We start from the raw sequence: 21,554 nt of genomic DNA, 5'->3' as shown, positions 1-21,554 counted from the left end.
TGCGCGGTAGAGCAGGAACGAAGAATGTCGCTGACAACTCGGGACAGAAAGTACCAACCTTGGTCGGTAAGAAGCTGTCGAGGGGCGCCATGCTGTAGAATGACGTCACGGAGTAGAAAATCTGCGTCAGTCGCACAGCTTGTCGGAAGGGCATGGGTAATGGCGAAACGCATGGTGTAGTCCGTAGCAACCGCAACCCATTTGTTGCCTGAGTTAGATTCAGGAAAGGGACCTAGTAAGTCCACGCCAACCCGATGGAACGGTTCATTGGGGACGTCTATCGGTTGTAGCGGTCCGGCTGGCAGCACAGGTGGGGTCTTGCGCCGTTGACAAGTCACATGCGCGGACGTAGCGGTGCACTGACTTGTACAGACCAGGGCAGTAGAAGCGCCGGCGTGTGCGGTCATAGGTGCGAGTTAAACCAAGGTGACCAGCTGTGGGAACGTCGTGGAGCTGCTGTAGTACCGACAACTGCATGTGGTCGGGAACAACAAGGAGCAAGGCTGGACCATCAGAGCGAAATTTCCGACGGTAAAGCACGGCATCCTGGAGTAAGAAGGCGTGAAGCGACGGGTCGGCATTTGCCGACTCAATCTGTTCAATTATGCGTCACAATGAAGGGTCACGGCGCTGCTCCTCCTCTATGTGCAGGAAATCAGATAAGGCCATGACACACGCGTCGGAATCAAACGTGGACGTATCAGGTGGGTCGACAGGGTAGCGGGAGAGACAGTCGGCATCTTGATGTAGATGGCCAGACTTGTACGCGACGGAGGTGTATTCTTGAAGGCTTAATAAAGCCCAGCGGCCCAGACGTCCTGTCGGATCCTTCAACGAGGAAAGCCACCATAGTGCATGGTGATCTGTTACAAGAGAAAGGTCAGCCGTAGAGGTAGGCGCAAAATTTGGCAACTGCCCACACCAAGGCGAGACACTCGCACTCTGTGATCGAGTAATTTTGCTCGGATGTGGACAGGAGACGACTCGCATATGCAATAACTCGCTCACGACCATGTTGTTTTTGTGCCAGAACAGCACCTATGCCGTGGCCACTGGCATCTGTACGGACCTCTGTTGGGGCAGATGGGTCGAAATGCCCCAATATAGGGGATGCTGTAAGCAGAGAAACCGAGGTTGAGAATGCTCCTGCTTGATCGGGGCCCCAAGAAAAAGTCGCGTTTTTTTCGGAGAAGCTCGGTGAGGGGACGGGCGATAGTGGCGAAGTCCGTTATAAAGCGGCCAAAGTATGAGCACAGGCCGACAAGGCTGCGCACATTGTTGGTTGACTGCGGGTTAGAAAAGTGCTGGACGGCGCGAATTTTCTGAGGATCAGGTCTTACTTCATTGGCGTCAACAAGGTGGCCAGGAATGGTTATTTCGCGGTGCGCGAAGCGACATTTCTTCGAATTTAACCGAAGACCCGCCCGTCGGAACACATCAAGTACATCGGCAAGTCGGTGAAGGTGAGTGTCGAAATCGGGGGAAAATACGACGACGTCATCTGGGTAAAAGAGGCATGTGGACCATTTTAAGCCATGTAATAGAGAGTCCATCATGCGTTTGAATGTGGCTGGCGCATTGCAGAGGCCGAACGGCATGACTTTGAATTGATAGAGGCCATCTGGTGTTACAAAGGCTGTCTTCTCTCGGTCAAGGTCGTCAATCGCAATCTGCCAGTATCCGGATTGGAGGTCGATGGAGAAGTATTTTGCACCATGGAGGCAAACATCATCTATACGAGGCAGAGGGTACATGCCTTTCTTGGTAATCTTGTTAAGTGGCGGTAATCGACACAAACGCCAGCTGCCATCTTTCTTCTTTACTAATGTTGAATTCCAATGGCAGATCCGGAGCACTTTCGGAGCAACTTTTCTGGTCCGTCTGGAGCAGACGCGTTCCAATGGCAGATCGGGAGCAACCAAATCCTGTTCCAATGGCAGATCGGGAGCGCCATCGCAGCCGAGATCACTCCGTGGAGCAAGAAAAGTTGCTCCGCCGAAATCGGCCGGAACTCACTAGGGCGCGTACTTTTCCCGCGTGACGTCGCCACCGTATGCGCTTCCGGCCAGTGCTCGCCCTGAGCCCCCTCTGCCTCAGCCATGGCGCCCGCTTCGTCACGAATGCCCTCCGACGTTGAGCGAAGCACAGCTGCTGCTCGCCGAGTTGCGCTCGCGCTGTTTCTGCTTGAGGAGAGTGAGTCCGAGACGAGCAGCTCAAGCTCGGACTTAAGTAGTGAGGACTCAAGCTCCAACGATGACTGGATGGACGGGGCGTATGAGCGCGCCTTCGAGGTTTTCTTTCGCCTACCCGCGAAGAGGCCGAAAGTTGTGGGCTTCGTCGAGACCGTCGTTCGCCAGTATTCGGATGCCGAGGTAAGACACAGTATGAGCTAGGAAGCAAATTGAAGCGCCAACAGTTTTCATTCAGTTTCGCAGGCACTTCAGGATGTCGAGGGCTGCGGCGAGCAAGCTGATTCTCGGGTTCGCCGTGTCTCCTCTGTGCCCGTCAAGTGGACACGGTGGCGTCCCAGCCAAATCAGCAGAATGTCACATTCTGACATTTATTTGGTGAGTGAGCATAGGCGGTATGAATTTGTTGCACGGGTTGTTTTTGTTGTCATGTAAATCGCGCAAGCTTTCCACATCGCTTACATCACCCATCAGACCGCGTATATACAATGCTGATTTGCATATTATCTCTGAATTGGCTTTTGTAATTTTTCCCTGCGTATTTTTCCGCCTCGTGACTCAATGAATGCACGTTTTCTTCCTTTTTAGCATGTCGATACGATGTCATGTAGCCAGTTAGGTAATGTCATTCAGCTGTTAGTCAGATTGTCAATGACTAAATAAATTCAGGGCTGAGCCAACTGAAAGTACTCAAAGCCCCTTTCTTGTGCGATATTATGCCAAGAATGTTGGCAGGGGGGACTTGGCTGATAAAGTGTAACTGGTGACTAGCACTACAAATGGGTCACGACGAATTGTGACATGATACAAACACCGCCGTGTGTGTTTGTTTACAACCTGTCCCGTCTTTTGCATGGTGGTTGTAGTGAGTATGTATGAGCCAGCTCAATCTCTTGCACCTTGTTTAGTGGGAATTGAAAGCTTACTGCATTTTGACGTGCCACCCAGTGATCGCGTATGTATGATGGCTGTGTGTGCATAAGTTAGAACAGTTATGGTGGAGAAAATATTTTTGCTTTGCTGTCTGCACGTATGCTGCCAACAAAACAAGCATGCGTGCAGGGGGCAGCAGGTTCGACTTGTCTGAGAGTTCAGTCCACCGGATACTGCTGCGGGTGGCCAACTACATCGTGAGCCTCGGTCCCACCACCCTGACGTTTCCCACAGACCTCGAAAAGCTTTTAAAAGACTTTGAAACGGTTAGTGTTGTTGAAATGCTTCCTTAAAGGGTCCATTCGATTCGGCCCACACCTCTTGAACCAGTTCACTGCAGTGTAAAGTGGGTTTCGCCATCCTGATTAATTGGTAGAACCAGATCTGCACTTTTTTCGTCTGCTTCTGCACCTCCTCGGCAGGGAGTGCAGGCATGAACTCGTCCTGCACCTGTCAGCACCACCGGTGAATCAAACGGCGTGGTTCATGTTGCATGAGCTGCACCACTGAAACGAACAGCACAGTGCTGCACGGCCTGAACTGGTTCACGTGGTGCAGGTGACACAAACAGACCCAAAGTCAGTATCTCTGGCAAATGCGTGATTTTTATGCACAGCAGGACATTTGTAAAAAAAATGCTCAAGTAGTTCTCAATCATTATTTTCGCAGGTGTCTGGGGTTCCTGGCGTGATAGGCTGCATAGATGGCTCGTACATCAACATTCAGTGCCCCCAAAAAAAGATACCGTCAACCTATTGCAACCGGCACCAAACGCTGTCAATGACTTTGCAGGCTGTTTGTGACCACAAAAGGCACTTTGTTGACGTCCTTGCTGGGAACTCCAGCAAGAGTCACGACTCCCGCTGTCTGTGTCGGTCAGAGCTTTTGAAGAAGCTCCCAGGCATTTGCCAAGGTGACAGATACCACCTCCTGGGTGATGCAGCCTATCCGCTAAGGCCCTACCTCTTGACTCCATACAGAGATTTTGGAAGACTGTCCAAGCACCAAAAAGAACTCAATGCAAAATTTTCAGCCACGAGGGTTCTCATTGAGAACGCATTTAGCACCCTCAAAAAACGTTTTCGTCAGCTCATCTATTTGGAACTCCATACCGTGCCTTAGCTCAACAAATTTATCATTGCTTGCTGTGTCTTGCATAATCTCTGTATCGAGTCCGGTGACATAGCAGCGCCTGATGACATGGATGATGACGAGGATACCTCAACCACTGTGGAGTGGGTCCCCAAAAACCCTGTCGAGGACGACGCCGATGCTGCGGAAGATGCCGCATTGCGGCAACTTGGAGAGGCCAAGCGGGACAGATTGATGCAGGTTATGCTTCGTGCTCGCTGTTAGGCGCCTAATTAGAACCAGAGTTTTTTTTCTCACTTTTGCAGAAAATTAGCACGTGGCCAAATTGTTTGTCTTTCTGTTGTCCTTTTTTACCTTGTGTGTTATTTGTTACTTTTGCTTTGCTACCATAGCTTTTTAAGGCCTTTTTTGATGCACTGAACTCTAGTTTTGTTTTAACTCAGGAAAATAGAGATTTGGGCCAGTTGGTACGGAAAAGTCTTGTCTCGTCCTTAGCGTTGTTTCACCACTTTACGTGCTTTTTTGTGTGTGCCTTTTCCTTTCCGTGTACAGGGACATTGAAGTGAATGTGTGTTGTTGGCAGCTGTATTGTGCGGTTCGATTTATGTAGTTTCTCATCAAGGTGACAGCCATATGCCTCTCATCAAATGCGAAAGGTGGTTGTTATCAACAGGAGGGCAACGAAAGTCAGCCACGTGACCTCAGCAGTGAGAATGGCTCAGTAGCAGAGCGCCTTGGTGCTGTTGCTCCGCTATCGCATCCTGGCATGTAAGCAAGCGTGTGTCTGCTGAATTTTTCACGATTTAGAGAAAACATGGATCCTTAGTTCATTTCTAAACTTATGAAGATTGGAAAATGCCATGCGCTGTTTGTAACTGCCTCATAAAAAAACACTATTAAATCACACTTCTTTGCAGCTTTATTTGATGCAAATGTAATTACAGTCTCCCGTATTTCGTTTCTGTAGAAATTTTTGCCATACGTACAAGTGACACCATGAATTGTTGGTTATAAATGCTACATCTGTTTTGTAACTGCATGCTTTTGTTAAACGCACTGAAGCCCCTTCTTGATCATACAATTGTAATGTGAAAAATAAACAACTCTTTTGGCTCGTCTCAACCATGATTTGGCAACATTTATTGCATGATAAAATTGTACTATACAAGCTTTGGACCAGCTGACAGTCGTTAGGAACCATTTTCTGCCCAGGAAGGCTTGAACTAATTTTTCTGTAGGCGAAAACTGAAAACGCCTGTGTGTTCGAGATTTCAGTGCACGTTAAAGATTCCCAGGTGGGTGAAATTAATCCGGAGCCCTGCACTATGCTGTGCCTCACCATCTGTTTAGTGTCGGCACTTTAAACCCCATAGTCATTCATTCGTAGATGAGAAAGTTTTGTTTTATTATGCATTGAGGCATTACAAAAGGGAGTATCAGATAACAAGGTTTTTAGTGTTACAATTGAACAAAACAACAAAAGGAATGAAAGCACAAGAGCAGAAAAAATACAACCAAGGAATATCTAATGAAAAATCACACACTGTACAAAAGTAACACTGAAGGCAAGCAACAAAACAACACATACAAAAAAGTTGAAGCATCATGTGACAGTTTTTCGGGGTTAGTATGAATAAAGATGCTTTTTGTTGTTGGACGTGGCTTTCACAGCTCATCCTTCTCCATGCCCAGGATGCGGTTCAGGACTGCCATTCGCTGGCTGTGCTGCTCAGCCCTTTTCGACGTTTTTCTCTCATTGCCTCCTTGTGCTCCCGGTATTTCTTCTTCTCTTCAAGCCTGGCAGCACGCTGCTGGGCTCTTTCTTGTGACAACGCATTCATGTGGTCGAAGAAAGCCTTCATCTCTACTGAACGGGCACTGTTCAGTCTTGGCACGTTACCCTTTGTCGTCTCCTGCTCAAAGCGAAGAGTTGGTCCGGGATATCCTGTATCCTGGGTATCCTGCATCCTGTCTGAATCCTGGGGCTCTGAGCGTGTTAGCCCGCTACCTGACGAGCCATCACTGCTCGCTTGTGTATCGACACACGGGGACTTCTTAAAAATCACACCATAGCTGTCCTGGAGCTCTTCTGGCTCGAGGCTGTCGTCCTGCGCCTTGATCTTCTCAATCTCATCTTCAAAGGGAATGTCTGTTGGGGCCATGCCATATGTGTTGTTGTGGCATTTTGCTTTCGTCTTCCTTCTAATAACAGTCTTGTAGCGGCTGGAGCACTGCTGTCCCGTTCTTGTGACATTGAAAGTCTCTGTGATCATGTCTGCGAAGTACTCAAACATTTCTTTTTTGTTTTTGAACTTCTTCATGGGCCCTACCTGGTCCATGTACTGCACATAAAGGTCTAGTAGGAACTTGGTTTCTCCTGGGGTCCACTCACATGCTGAACCTAAAAATATAAGTAACTTGAGATTTGAACTTGACAGAATGGGTGTTACAAGTAGAGTTAATCGCGAAGTAACTTACTGGTGCAGGTGCTTGCCGTTCGTTTCTTCTTTCCTGGAATTTTCCAGTGCTTGAATGAGTAAATACGCTTGCATTCTAGCAATCACAGACAACTTGAGTATGCATAAAGAGCTAGACAAGATAAAGGGAAGTAAACGGCTTAGCGTGTCACATTTTTACAGTTAGCAAAAAATAATTATTTTCATAATTTTTAAAATCTATCTTGCAGGGTGCATCCTGTCATTATATTTAAATTAACTCTGTATTTCTTCGGTCATTAAAATGCAGTCAGCTATCACTGTCCACACAAGGTGGACTTACCTGACACTGATGTGCTGGTGCATCCAGAAGTGGTTCCGCTGGCATCACCTAGCAGTGCTTGGACTGCTGGAGCTGGTGAACTTGACACGGATGTGCCACTGCACCCAGGGGTATTGGCGTCGATGAAGATAGCCTGAGGGGCCAGTACTGGTGCTTGTGTACCTGTACCAGTAGCAACGAAATATGGTGGGGTTGAACGTCCCTGCTATAGACGAAAAGTAATTCTGAACGAACACGAGATCCATGAAATGCTATTGGATGATGAATGCATTATTAAGAACCAGTTGTCAGTATTAATCTAGTGACATGATGCCTCATGCCTCAAGAAATGGTCTAGATTCCTCACGGCGCATGGAAACTAAACCAAGAATGGGTTAGAGCAGCTGGTTTACATGCTTGAAATAAATGAGGATAAGGAAAGCGCTCAAGAAAGGTAATTGCGAAAAATCCCAAATGCGAACCGAATGATCACAGTGCTTATTAAGGCCCAGGTTTTATACACTCTCGACCATCCGGACTATAATGTAACGCCGGTCTGTTTTGCTTTTTCTGAAGCAGACAGCAGAGTAATTCAACAGTCCAGTAAACGAGTTTTGCACGTGTACGCTGGCGTCATGCACAGTACACTTCGGCCAGTTAGCGTTTCTTGTGGGCGTACGTATGGGGGTGTTTTGAGAAGATCCGCTGCGGCCGCTTTTCTGATGGAGGCGAAACGCGAAAATTCCTTTGTGTCTGCGATTTCGGCGCACGTTAAATATCGCCAGATGGTCAAAATTAATATCTAGAGCCCACCACTACGGCGCGCCTCATCGCCTGCATAGCGTCGGCGTGTTGAACCTCATACAGTCGAACACGGGTATATCGAATTATTGTCTATGTCATAGCGTCGGCGTGTTGAACCTCATACAGTCGAACACGGGTATATCGAATTATTGTCTATGTCGAACTCATAAATTATCCCCTTGAAAATTCTGTGTAAAAGTATAGGAATTCGTACGTTTATATCGAACGGTATTTTTATCGAACGCCGCGCGAGTTGGAAGGTGCTCTTCGGCGGTCGCTGCACTCCCGATTGAGGTTGGGGAGGATGTGGAGGAATGCGCGGGCATGGCGAAGACTGGCTCGCGGAACTAATCCCCCCTACCTGAACGAATTTGCACTTGCCCAGTCGGGCCCCGCTACCGGCCGCCGTAGCGTTAGCGGACGGAGCCCGGTATGCTAAACCTCTCTAGGCACACAAGCCCGAACGCTCAGAAAATGTGACAGTGCGAGGTAGGGATGCCCCGACTGCGCACGTCCCTTTTTTTTTTTTGCGGCTGCGTACGTTCTTTGGCTTGCCGAAAAAGGTTTTTTTGTTTTTCTCTCTCTCTGGGTCTGTCTTCCCACGATGTCGTCTCAGGAAAGGGAAGAGGGAACGAAGGCGCTGGCGGCCTCCTCCTTCTTTTGCATTTTGCTGCTGTTGCTGCTGTTTGGCGAGTTGTCCCGCACCTTTCGGAGATCACTGTTTCTCTCAGAGATTACCATCGCCAGTGCTTTGTTGGAGTCCGTTCAGAGAGCCTTGGAATTGTTACCTTCAAAGTTCTTGTGGTACGTGCGAGCTGTTCTTCGTTTGCGTGCGTGTTGTGCATGGTGTGCGAAGGCGCAGCGTGCTGCTGGAATTTTCTAGTTGTGCAGCCTCGAGAAGATCGAGACCAGCGTCTTTAATTTCATTTCCAGGACGAAGAAGAAGGCCAAGATCAGCGATTTTTTTTTTCACGGAAATAAAGTGTCCTGTTGCGTCGTGAGTGCGGAATTAGTTGTCATTCTTGAATGCGACGATCGGTAAGTGATCATCCGCCATAGGTGAGGTCTCAGAGCCCATATTTTTTATATCGAATTTTTCATATATCGAACTAATTTGCGATCCCCTTGGAGTTCGGTATATTCGTGTTCGACTGTAATCAATTTTAGGAGCTTGTCGCTAGGCCAAGCGCAAAGAGGCGCAGATTATTCTGTGCGCGCGTCTTCAGAAAAACGTGGTTCATCGTAGTGAAACATGTTCGCGGCAATTTTGCAGCGCGCGGTTAAAAAAAAAAAAAAAAACAAGGCACTGACCTTGGGGAACTTGCGCCGCTTGCTGCAGCATTGACGCGATGATGCGACTGACGGCAGGCGTGAGGTCCATATCGGCAGCCGGCAAAAGATCCATGGTGATCGGAAAAGTGCAGCGCGAAATGAACTCTCCTGCGGGAATACTATACGCGGGAGCAGACGATTTCGGGAAGGCGTGACGCAAAGGATGCTGGGGTTTTCTGTTCTCGTCGCGGTGTGGCACCACTGGCACTGCTCCGGCGGGAGCGGCTGCGTTCCAGTGGCATCTTCGGAGTACCTGCTCCTCGCGGAGTCGGCGCGCTCCCCGGTGGAGCACAGTGACCACTCCAAATCTGCCATTGGAATTCAACATAAGATGACGGGGGAAGCCCAAGGACTTGAAGAAGGCTCTACTATATCTCTGCGGAGAATGGTGTCCACTTCCTCCTGGATGATTTGACGCTCAGTGTGGGAGACGCGGTAAGGCCTTCGGTGAATGGGGCTGGCATCGCCGGTGTTGATGCGATGTTTCACAGTGGTTGCCTTACCGAGTGGACGGTTGTCAAGGTCAAAAATGTCTCGGTAAGAGTACAGGAGATGGAGGAGCTCACCGGATTGTGCGGGTGGTAGGTCAGTGGAAATCATCGCAGCGTAACGGTGGTCAGGTTTTGCAATGGGTGATTTGTCGTTGGAATGGTCAAGGTTATCATCGAGGGTCAGGAAGGCAACGTGGTAGTCTTCGAGAAGGGAAATCATTGCAAGAGACATGCCCTCCAATAGGAGCTGCGCAGAGGAACCGAAGTTGATGAACGGTAACTCAATGTGGTTGTCAATTATAGTGACCAGGTTGTGAGGCAGCGCCACATTGCGCGTGAGCACCTCAACGATGGGCGAAACCTCGTATACGCCATCAGCCACAGGAGGGCTCAGCATCAATGGGACATAAGCGGCAGTATACAGTGGTAACCGGGTGTGATTCGCAGATACAAACCGTGAGTTCTGGTCAATTTCGTCAATCTTCTTCTGCTCAATTTTGTTAACGACTTACATGACGCAATTAACAATATTCGAAACCGTTTTCCTTTGTCGCCTGTTTTCTTACTCGGCGATTTTAATTTTCCTAACATAGATTGGCACGCCGAGCAGCCTCACCTTACCTCGTTTTCTCAGGAATCCAGCGACTTTCTTGAAATGTGTTCTATATTCTCTTTAAGGGGGGAGGTGGGTCTTTAGACAATTTTTTTTATTTTTAGTGCCACCTAGATGAAAATGGGCATTCTTGAGCAGTTTTTTACGCTGATTTCAGATCTGTAATTAGTTTTTTGATAGCTGCAGCAGTTCAGAAAATATTGAGGTTTGAAATCAAATTAGTGTCATACTCGTTACGGGGCTTTATGAAAATTTAGTCTTGCTAAACCAAAAACTAAATGCATGACACCGTTGCTAAAGATCTACTGTAGGGGGTGATGCTATTTTTATTCATTCAGAAGCATTTTACATGTAAGAAAAAGATCATGCAATTACTATGAACATTTTTTTCTAATTAGCAGCCACTGCCATGCCTAAATGTAATTTTCATGGTGGTGCACGAGTAATAAAAATAGCATCACCCCCCAGACCATTTCAGTACGAATAAAATGATACCACTTTTGTCATTTTTGCTCAAATATAACGCAGGAAAAACACCCGTAAGGCTGAGTACGGTGTGCAAAAACATCGAACTGAGAAAAACGCGTTTGAAGTTTCAAACGAACGTAGCTTTTGCTGAAATGGATCTACAGCAATACAAATGGCACTGTTTTGTAGCTCTGTGTTTTGTGAGTATGGCCATACTAAATGTGTGACTGCACACTCTCAAAATAATAGTTCACTGGCGACCAAACCGGCACAAAAAACTGTATTTACTATGTTGTGCGTCTGTTTCAGTACACACCAAGCAAAATAGCACTTGAACAGCATGGTAGCAAACACTTGAATAGCCTAATCAAGTGGCTCTTCTATAGACAGCATACATACGCACAATGTTCCAGTCCAAAACGCAAATTTTGCCAAAAAATTGCCATCGCGCTCTACTGAAACTGCCCTACAGCAGACCAGGACTGTAGGCCGAGTCCCTTGCTTGTTTGTGTCGTCTTGCAAGTCGTGTTGTTGTTGAACGGCTGTCCATGTGCTTCCTCTTAGACTTCTCCAGCCTGATGTTGTCTTTTTCGAGGCTGCGGAGCACTGAGCGACCTCCCGGGCTGTATCCTAACTTTTCCGCAATTTCAGCATTGCTCCTCGTGATACCTTGGTTGAAGCGGCTGATAGCTTCAGCCACTGCCCTTTCAACGCTGCGCAATGAGGCGTGCTGCGTTTTTGAAACCTGCTGCCAAATCACAGAGTGCAAGCTTTCACTGGGGTTTTGTGTGATGCCGTCACTGCACCTTTCCAGAAGGGCTGTCTCGCTAAGCCGCGTAAACACGGGCTCCAGTGCCTTGGACACAAAGTCGGGCAAGCTATGGTCGTGCGGCGGCAGCTCCTCATTGTTGGCCACAGCCCTGTTGAACTTGCACCACGACTCGGGGCCTTCAGGGCAGAGTTCATGCCTTGGTGTCTGGTCAGTCGATGACATGTGCTTCAGCGTGGCCATCACAGCCTTCTGCATCCCTGGTACATCATGCTTATGGCTGCGCAAGGCATAACCATAGTAGGAGGCAATCTTCTTGATTTTATCCTGAGTCAGCCTGCCCTTCCCACCAAGTGGCTCACCTTGAGCTTTTTTTTTGTCGCTGAGGGTACGCAAGGCGGCAAACATTCGTTTATGCACATGGTTTATGCAGTCTTTTTTTGCCACCTTGATGTAGCCGTATACTGCATTTGCTGTGAGGGCGTGGTACGTTTTGCTGTCCCCATCTGAAAGCATTGTCGTATATCGAAGCTTGTGCTTCTCGAGTGACCGCTGGAATAATAGAAGGGCTGCTTCCACTTCCATTTGACCAGCCTTACAGTCAACATTTCTTTGGCACACAGGTGCATGCTCAACGAGCCAGGCAGCGTGTCCTTCATCGTTTTCTTTAGGACCCGTGGTGCACCCCAGGCAAAAGTTTGACAGGACAACATGGTCTATTACTAGACCTGTATACATTTAGATGATGCAACCAACACATATGTGTGAAGTGTGCCCGCGGGTCAACCAGGTGCCATCATAGATCACGTCGATGTTCCCGGGTGCGTTGCCCAACTCCGCATACAAGTCCTTGATGCAAGCTACACTAGCACCTTCGCATTCGGTGGCAGTGGCACTGCAGGCTTTTTGCATTGTTTTCATGTGGCCTTGGTAAGTTTTATGGTGAAGGCCTCGATGAGAAACATTCATTACGGCAAAAAAGTCCGATAGAGCTGTTGCCCCCTTACCGATGCTGTTGATCGCCTTCATTGCACGAAAGTTGACTTCAAAAGGCCTTATCTTGGCCCCAATGTCACCGGCTGCTACTCTTGGGGACGAAAAACGTTCCTCGCGGAAGTCGCAGTCACTGCACGAGAGCACAAGCTTGGAACACAGGCCATAGTCTTTTTTTCCCCTCGAAAAAGTCATGCTTTTCGCGCCGCACTCGGGGCACACGACAAGCCCAAACAACGAGTTTATCACAGCTATGTCGATGATTGAGAATTCCGTGCCGTTTTCTTTGCCGTCGTCCTCCAGTTCAACGTCCAGTAGCTTGAACTTCCGTTCCGTCGCGCACTGTGATGCCAACGTCTCCTTCAAGTCCGCCGCATTTCTAGGGCGCTCGGCTGTCTCCTCCGCACTGAAGAAAATCGTGTCGACGCGGTCTTGAATATTGCTTGAAGTGCCAGGTGACCCGCTGATGCGATTATTCGAGAAGGTGCTGCAGCTAGGGCCAGGCGAAAGCACCACCGCTGGCACCGCTTTGGCTACATCAGGTAGTCGCGGCAGTGCGCCGTCGTCGGAATGGTCTGCCTCGGTCGCTTCAGGAGATCTTTGCAGCACGATATCATCTTCTTTTCTTCGTTGTGCATTCCATGCACGCCTTCGTTTCTTTCCGTACGCTTGACGCGTCTTCTTTTTCAGCCGAGGGTCTCCGCTCACACCGGCCATAGCGGCAGAGCGAAAAGCAGAACACCACGCGCGCGCAACAACAGCCGCCGCAGCGACCGGCGGAGAGCAAGGAAAAAGAAAAAAAAGAAAATGGCGGCTGGCCTTGGCCGCGCCAGCCAATGGGAAGCGCGAGACGGGGGGCTCGACTTGCGAGCGCGCGCTCTAGCCAATCGGCGGTCCGGAAGCGACCTTCAGAAAAGGGGCGAGAGCTGTCGTTCTCTTGAGGCGACGCCATATTGAGGGGCCGCAAAATGAGCACAAAGAAATCAGCTTCAAAACAAGGCCAAGATGGCGGCGATCGGCCGGCTGCTTTGCCGTCGGTACGCGCGGGAAGTTTGACCAAATATTCCGTGTTGCGGAGCATTTCGCGACTCCCATGGTGTTTTGAAATGCGATTTTTTCATATTTACCGATTGAATTCAGCGTTGAAATTTTGATGACAGGTAGTTATGGGTGCAAACATTCGAAAAATGCGTTTTTCTCAAAAACGACTTTTTGGCCATTTTTGACCATTCTAAGACCCGCGTCCCCCCTTAACACAATTAGTTTCTGAACCGACTAGAATTGCGGATAACTGTGCAAATACCCTCGACCTTATCTTAACTAATCGCCCTGATTTCGTTTCCCCAATCACTTACTTGCCTGGAATAAGCGACCATTGTCTTCTCACTCTCGATATTCACGCACCGATCTTAAAAACAAGACGAGTTAGAAAAACTGTACACGACTACAGCAGAGCTGACTTCGCTTCCATAAATAACGCCTTGTCACAATTTATTGAAGTTTTTTTTCAAAATTTTGATGAACGTTCGGTCGAAGAAAACTGGGACATTTTTGCGCGTAAAGTTCATGAACTAACCGAAAAGCACATTCCGCAACGTACAATCACCACTAACACGCATGCACCTTGGTACAATATTCATATCAAACGTCTAGCTAACAAAAAGAAGCGTCTTTATCGCCAGGCCAAACGAAATCCTACAAACACGCGCTGGTCCGCCTATAATATTGCTTCAAATGCTTATGTTTCAGCTATTAAAAATGCCAAATTGTACTTTTTAACCAATACACTACCAGCCATGCTAAAAAACAACCCTAGACAGTTCTGACGAGCTATTAATCCGTCATATTCTTACAAAATTAGCTTGGTTGACCCGTCAAATAACCCGATCCCTGAAGATCAAAGTGCTACTGTCTTGCAAGAGGTATTCGTTAACATTTTTTCGGATGCAAAACACAACTACCTTCCTGTGACAAATCACTATAACTACACCATCATGCCTCAAATATCTTTCGACATAGCTGGTATATATAAATTAATTAGTGGTCTTTGTAATCATTCCTCCCCTGGTTATGACATCACAACAAAATTTCTAAAAAACACGTCCACCTACAGTGCCATCCTACTAACAAAAATTTTTCAACAATCATTAGATATGTCGAGTCTTCCCACATCATGGAAAATCGGAAAGGTGGTTCCAGTTTACAAATCGGGGAACAAATCTAATCCATCTAACTACCGTCCTATTTCTCTTACAAGTACTTGTTGCAAGCTTTTAGAACACATCATTTACTCCAACTTGGTAAAATTCCTAGAATCAAACTCATTTTTCACATCGGCACAACATGGATTTCGCAAATCATACTCATGTGAAACTCAGCTTGCATTGCTAACTCATAAGCTGCATCAAATCCTAGATCGCTCATCACACGCCGACTGTATTTTTCTGGATTTTTCAAAAGCATTCGATAAGGTATTACATAAACTACTACTCCATAAACTAGGAAAACTAAACATAGATCGGAATGTCCTTAGATGGATTGAGTATTTTCTAACTAATCGTACCCAATTTGTTTTAGCTAACGGCCATAACTCCAAGCTAAGTAATGTTGATTCTGGTGTACCCCAAGGATCCGTCCTTGGTCCGCTTTTATTTCTTATCTATATTAACGACCTTCATAATGTCGTGACTTCTAATTTACACCTTTTCGCAGATGACTGTGTTATATTTCGGGAAATAACCAGCGAAAATGATAGTCGAATACTTCAATCTGATCTCTCTGCTATTAATAACTGGTGTAATACCTGGCTAATGGAACTGAATACAAATAAATGTAAAGTCACGCATGTTTCTAGGATTAACGTAACTCGATGTTCCTACTACCTCAATAACGGATGCTTGCAATCCGTTGACTCTTACAAATACTTAAAGGAGCCATGAAGAGAAAACACAAGCTTGGTTCATTCAAAAGATTGTCTCGTTAGAATCATACTGACACCACTTTTAACGTAAACTTCGCTCAAATAAGCTACACAATTAGGAAAAACGGGAATGGTCATGCGACCCACCAGCTCATTTCCCGCAACAGAACCTGTGATGTCACATGGGCTAAGCTCTGCGATTGGCGGAGGCTGGCAGAAGCAGACGCAAATTAGGTAGAGCTTACAAACTAGACGAACGAGCGATTTGCGCTTAAATTTAGGGCACATTCTTTACAAAGCAATAAGAATAATGGGACAAACAGTGGAAGTTACGAAAGCACATGTAAACATAGAAGTACTGATGCGTTCTGCTGTTCATACTGCGCACAGCATGCTTTGGTTTAGCTGCACAGCACTACGGGGCTTGGGGTTGTCTCAGACGACACTGGCCGATTGACGCAAGCAACAGTGCCTTACGTGACCCCATTTGTCGAGCGAGCACTGTTTCAGGGAACGAATATTTTCTCCCAGAACAAAAACAAGCCAGGTTTAAATGCGGGCAAAAACAAACCGAACGCTTGCCACGGTATGGTGGCGCGATCTAGGTTACGGAACGTAAAGAAACGCGGGAACAAACCAACACCGCTGTACAGGGTGGAGACAACCTTTGAACGGTCCCGTGCCGCCGCAATTGGGCCAACGGGCTCAACGCGTTATTCTTTTCGTTTCCCACGAGACCTAGCAACGCGAAACAGACAATATGATTCAAACTTCTTCAGTAAACAGCGTTGCGGCGATAATTTTAGCGCGGTTTTGACACAATGACTTGCTTCGGCGGCGAGCGAGCAACCGAACATGGCGGCGCCAGCGTTGTGTCTCTACCCTGTACGGCGGATGCGTGAATGAAGGTACCCTAGGCTGCAGAGCGGTCGGTTCCCGTGATGTCACTTGGGACCACGAAAACGCACGATTGAGCGGGAAAATCAAAATTTTAACCTAAATTGTTTAATTTCTCAGTGAATAAAGCACCGTTTGTATCCGGACAAGCGCTGGGGGCACTATAAAACACGAAATCTTTCGAATAAAACCAACTTGCATTTTCTCTTCATGGCTCCTTTAGGTGTCCATATTACTTTTAACCTAGCGTGGGATGCTCACGTGGAATATGTTGCTAATAACGCTAACGAATGCTGGGCTACTTGGGTAGGAACTTCCATAACGCACCATCATCATTAAAACTACTACTGTATAAAACATTAGTGCGCTCTAAATTAGAATATGCTTCATCAGTATAGGACCCCAGTCACGATAAACTAACCTACCGTCTTGAAATGGTCCAGAATAACTCTGCACGCTTCATTCTTTCCAATTATAACCGTACAGCCAGCATAACTACTATGAAGTCCAGTCTTGACCTGCCGTTACTACAGACTCGTCGTAAAATTTCTCGCCTCAGCTTATTTCACAAACTATATCATCATAATGAGCTACGCCATAAATTAATTCCCCCTCCGTCCTACCTTTCCCATCGCATTGATCACGCTCACAAAGTAGGTCTCAATTCATGTCTTACGAGAATGTTCGCGCAATCATTTATACCCCGTACATCACGAGACTGGAACCACCTTCCTGCAGAAGTTGTATCGATTACTGATAACCATTTTTTTCACGATACCCTACCTAACATTGTATAATAAGGTAAACTAATCTTTACATAAAACTGATTGCTTTATTTGCGTTTGTATTATATCTGACTGCTTTTTTATTTACCCGAATTGTTTATTTACTTGAACTGAATGTATCTTTATATAACAAACTGATTGCTTTATTTGCGTTTGTATTGTAACTGACTGCTTTTTTATTATGTTTGTATTGTAGATTGTAACCACTCCCCTCTGTAATGCCTTCCGGCCCTGAGGGTAAATAAATAAATAAATCGCGGCGTCGGAACACGGCAGCTCAAGATGGAGCAGGCCTTCGGAACAGTCAATTAGGGCAGAATGGGCGGAAAGGAAATCAAGACTGAGAATAAGGTCGTATGGTAATTGGTGCAACACTGTGAAAAGAACAACAGTTTGTTGGTCAGCAGTGTTGACATGGGCAGCACATACTCCGGCAACGAAGGCATACCTCCGTCAGCGACACGCACAGCACAAGAAAGGGCAGGGGTCAGTAATTTATGAAGACGACAAAGGGCAGCACTCATAAAAGAAATTTGCGCACCAGTGTCAATGAGGACCTTGACGGTCACACCGTCTGTCTACCTGTACTTCCAGTAAGCTATGTTGAGCCGGTATCGTAAGAAGAGGATTTCGGGCAGGGGTTGAAAAGGCAGCATCACCTCCTGGAGCTGCATTTCTCAGTTTTTCCAAGGAGGTACGTCTGCCCGGAACCGGTGACTGGAAACAGCGAGGCTGAGGTAAGCGGGACTGGCGGTGCTGCGGAGATGGAGAACGGCTAATTCGGAAGCGTGGGCGGAAGTTTCGGCATACGGTGACGAATTGGGATTCATGAAACGGCGAGGTCTGGTGTCGACGGGACGAGAATCAACAGGAGGCTGTAGGCGCGACGAAAACCAGCGGGACCGGCAGTGACGGGCCACATGACCAACCCGACGGCAGTTAAAGCAAATGGGCCTACCGTCCGCTGTGCGCCATAGCAAGGCTTCTTGTCCGAGAGCGAGCAAGGCCGAAATCAGCCCACGGTTCGGCGAAGGCGTAGTTGGGGCGGACATTTCGGCAATTCGTGGAGCAGGTGGTAGGAAAGCCCATGGTCGCAATTTCTTGGCGCACGACGGCCTGGATGAAGGGGAGCATATGCATGCCGCTATCAGGCGCTTGGTTGGAAAGTGCCGGGGCCATTGCCTCCAGCTTCCGACGTATGACCTGAGTGATGCTTGCGGTTCGGGTAGGACTAACCTAAGCTGCTAAAGCAGGGAGGGGACGGTCCTCACATGACGAAGTCGCGGCAGTGTTGGGGAGGCGGGCGTGATTGATTGATTGTAGGGTTTAACGCGCCGACGCAACGCAGGCAATGAGGCGCGCCGTAGTGGAGGGCTCCGGATTAATTTTGACCACCTGGGGATCTTTATCGTGCGCCGAAATCTCGTACACACGGGCGTTTTTGCTTTTCGCCTCCATCAGAAAAGCGTCCGCCGCGGCCGGGAATCGAACCCGCGACCTCGTGCTCAGCAGCGCAACGCCTTAGCCACTGAGCCACCGCGGCGGGTGGGGGGAGGCGGGCGTACTGCGGTGCGATGTGGCGACTTTTCGCCTGCTCGAGGCGACGGCACTCTTTAATTATTGCGTCGACACTCTTGCAGTCCTTGCAGACAAGCAAGTGGAAAGCGTCGTCGCCAATGCCCTTCAACAAATTCGCTACTTTGTCGTCTTCAGACATCTGGTTGTTGACCTTTTGACACAGTGCGAGAATGTTCTGAATGTACGCAACATACGATTCAGTAGACGTTTGCGCACGGGAGGCCAGCTTGTTTTTGGCAGCAAGGCGGTTAGTTTCGGGCTGCCCAAAAATGGCGCGGAGCTTCTTGCAATCGTCCCAGCTTGTTAACGTGGCCTCATTGGTTTCGAACCAAGCATCTGCTGCGCCCCTCAATGAATAGGAGACGTTCGCCAGCATCAAAGTGTCGTCCCAGCGGTTGTGAGAGCTGACTCGCTCATACCGGCGGAGCCAGTCTTCAACATCGAGGCCATCTGTGCCATTGAACGTACCGGGTTCTCTTGGATGGGACACGATGATGATCGGTGCCGAGCCAACGGGTGCTCTATTCGATGATATGGTCTTAAGACCAATGTGGCGACCGCTACGCGGCTCCGTGTCGCGTGAATTTGACTGATAGGGATCACACCGCAACCTCCACCATAAGATGTTATGAGGCAGGCGCAAGGAATAGTGTATTGGCAGGTATTTACAGAAAATCAGTCTGAGTGGGAAGAGTCACCAGTCGGGCAAGGTGGCCGCAATACGAGTGAGAGCCAAATCCTCGTCTTTTTCCTCGTTCCCTGACAGGGCTAGGCACATAGCCGGCATGGCACGGGCACACAGCCCCATGGTCTCTCAGGCGGGAAGCATGAGGTTTCACCACATCATCCTCGGAACAATATATTTCGAACTTTTATTATGGGACATCCTAGCTCTATTTTTCTCTGCTTTTGAGTGGCTTAGACAATTTCAGTGTTTCTTTTGCCAGAAGAGGCGGTGATTTTATGCTATCCAATAGCTCGCAAAACATTTGGGAACGTTAATGCCTAGAAGTGTTCCCCCCATATGTGGTTATATGCATTTAATATGGCAATATAAGCATGTGCAATGTTAGCTGAAGCAGAGTACAACCGCTGGGTGATAAACTGTGATGCTATAACTAGGTTGGGGGACCAAATTTAACGCGCACTCATGTGTATTTACCGCCTGCTAACCAGCCTACTAACAAGCTGATCGTACACCACGACATTATGTAATGTGCTCGTCTAATGTGGGCCTCTCAAGATTCAGTAGCCCCGCTTCGTATCTCCAAAAAAAAAAAAGAATCCACAGGAGAATACAAAGCCTTGAACACGCTTCCCAGTTGTGTTAACCTACGGCTCGGCAGCAAGGTGACAGAGTTTTGTCAGCACCCCGTTATATTTTTGAGGCTTCCCCCTACGATATAACATGTCTGCGTGGGTTTGTTGCAGTGTGCAGTACAAATACACGGAAATAATGTTATGACACATTTTGCAAAGTTGCGCTCACGGGCACTAAAGGCGGTCGGCACGGCGGGACCGACCCAGATTTGCACGGGTCTGCCGCGGCTGGCGCTGCACTCGCCCCGCAAACTTCGCTGTCAGGAGTCTATAATACAATCGGGAATGAGCGACAGCTAGGAGGCCGAGGTGGCCAGACAAACAAAAATTCACGCAGCTTTAACTACACAGTACAGTAGTATAAACACAAAAACTACAATGAAGTATACAGATGTTACTAACCTTGGTGGGAAAATATGCGCATAGATGTTCTCTTTCCTGCTGTCTTGTCTGTAACAGCCAACCCAGGAGTCCGGACGGCATGGCTGAGCTACACTGAGCCCATGCTGCAAGTAAATCATGAAATGTCGTTAGTACACAACATCGGATAGGGAGCTCGCACCAATTTTAACATTCATGGTATATTTGTGTAGCTGCAGCTTCCTTTGGTCATACTTAGGTGGCACCAACAAACCTGCACCCCAAAGTAGAAAAAATGCCTTGATTGTGAATTATAATAAAAAAAAACTATTATAAAGGGCACTAAAGGCGGTCGCCACGGCGGGACCGACCCAGATTTGCACGGGTCTGCCGCGGCTGGCGCTGCACTCGCCCCACAAACTTCGCTGTCAGGAGTCTATAATACAATTGGGAATGAGCGACAGCTAGGAGGCCGAGGTGGCCAGCCAAACAAAAATTCACGCAGCTTTAACTACACAGTACAGTAGTATAAACACAAAAACTACAATGAAGTATACAGATGTTACTAACCTTGGTGGGAAAATATGCGCATAGATGTTCTCTTTCCTGCTTTCTTGTCTGTAACAGCCAACCCAGGAGTCCGGACGGCATGGCTGAGCTACACTGAGCCCATGCTGCAAGTAAATCATGAAATGTCGTTAGTACACAACATCGGATAGGGAGCTCACACCAATTTTAACATTCATGGTATATTTGTGTAGCTGCAGCTTCCTTTGGTCATACTTAGGTGGCACCAACAAACCTGCACCCCGAAGTAGAAAAAATGCCTTGATTGTGATTTATAATAAAAAAAAAACTATGTCAAAGCTTGCTTTACTTATAATTTGGTATCATTTTACTGCCAAAGACTTCTGCTTAATTTGATTGTTGCGTTATTGTTTAAACCAAGAACTCGACGGCAGCAGTGCCACGCAGCACAGTGAATGATTGTTAATGCTCTCAAATGCCATTGAAATTGCAGTGCAGAATGGCAGGTTATGAATAGCATTCGCAGCCCCTCATTTGAGTAAAGTGACACTTGGACGCCAGTGTAGCAGGGGTATGAAAACCCCAGCATCTCAAGAACCCTGAACATTCAACGCAGTCAAAAGGTACACTGCTCTTCTGGGCTCTCAACTGACTCCAAGCCCCATTGCTCAGTACCCAATTTTTCCCTTTTCCATAATGCCTCAGTTTTGAGAACAGTTTTTGTG

The 21,554-nt window shown here is 47.7% G+C and overlaps 1 long non-coding RNA gene across 3 annotated transcripts in view; it reads right to left on the bottom strand.

The window, feature by feature from the left end:
- Positions 1-21,554, bottom strand: part of LOC144164434 (uncharacterized) — a 38,735-nt gene that overhangs the window by 14,466 nt on the left and 2,715 nt on the right. The window contains exons 3-4 of one of the 3 annotated variants that reach the window (XR_013321199.1): positions 20,872-20,975; positions 20,344-20,447 (exon numbers count right to left, since the gene is read on the bottom strand). This is a non-coding gene — a long non-coding RNA (uncharacterized LOC144164434). Of the gene's footprint in view, positions 1-20,110; positions 20,281-20,343; positions 20,448-20,871; positions 20,976-21,554 lie in introns of those variants that run through there. The other 2 variants (XR_013321197.1, XR_013321198.1) reach the window with 2 other exon arrangements.

Source organism: Haemaphysalis longicornis, unplaced genomic scaffold (genome assembly GCF_048455015.1).
Source record: "Haemaphysalis longicornis isolate Haplotype H1 unplaced genomic scaffold, Haemaphysalis longicornis Haplotype H1 scaffold_13, whole genome shotgun sequence".
Classification (NCBI taxonomy): domain Eukaryota; kingdom Metazoa; phylum Arthropoda; class Arachnida; order Ixodida; family Ixodidae; genus Haemaphysalis; species Haemaphysalis longicornis.
The sequence above is the reverse complement of the archived record's forward strand: the minus strand, read 5'-3'. Positions and strand labels throughout refer to the sequence as shown.